Raw genomic sequence first — 1,030 nt, 5'->3', positions numbered from 1 at the left:
CTGTTTGTCCCCATCACCACGTCTCTGTGTGTGTGTGTGTGTGTGTGTGTGTGTGTGTGTGTGTGTGTGTGTGTGTGTGCCTGTGCTCGTCCACCACCACTGCTGGAAAACCGGTGTTGGTATGTTAACGTTCCCGTAACTTAGGGGTTCGAGAGAATAAGTACCAAGCCTTTAAAAATATATAATAAATACTGGAGTCGATACATTCGACTAAAAATCTTCAAAACGGTGCTCCAACATGGCCACAGTTTAACGACTGAAACAAGTAAAAGATAAAAACCTAAAGGTCCCGGAATGATGAAGACTGAAGTTGACAGCTGCGGGATTTGAACTCAGAATGTAATAATGTCCTTATGTGAAAGTGTAGAGATATGTGTGACTTCGACGGAAATTCGGTGACGGTCGAAGCAGAATGGAGTGATTTATTGGGGTAGCAGCAGGAAATGACTCAGAACCAGCGAATCGGAAAGGCAGGAAATGACGGCTTCACGCTACGATGGTCACCAGGCAAGCACATCCACCCAGTCGTATATACACATTAAATGTGTGTGTGTGTGTGCATATGAATATATCTATGTATATATATATATGTGTGTATGTATATATAGATATATAAGTATGTATGTATATATGTTTATGTGTGTGTGATTGTATGCACATATATATATATATATATATATACATATATATATATATACACATACACACACACACACACATACATATGTATATGCACAAAAGCCTCGATATACGAGTTAATTTGTTCCCGGATACCGCTCGTAAAGCTAAAACTCGGAAAGCAGGGCAATTACTTCTCACAGTAGCAATGTTATATAAATCGTAAATTTCCCAGAAAAGTATTTTACCTACAAAATTTATAATACTCGTAAGTAAATGGCAATAAAACAACAATAGAATTATAATCGCTTTCTGAATCACTTTCGGTCGCACTAGACATGCGCATACCATCACTTGTAGACGCGATCGCCGATTCACAATCACTCGTAGATGGACTTGTAGATTTCTTTTT

Source organism: Octopus bimaculoides, chromosome 24, assembly GCF_001194135.2.
Source record: "Octopus bimaculoides isolate UCB-OBI-ISO-001 chromosome 24, ASM119413v2, whole genome shotgun sequence".
Classification (NCBI taxonomy): domain Eukaryota; kingdom Metazoa; phylum Mollusca; class Cephalopoda; order Octopoda; family Octopodidae; genus Octopus; species Octopus bimaculoides.
Note: the sequence above shows the minus strand (reverse complement) of the source record.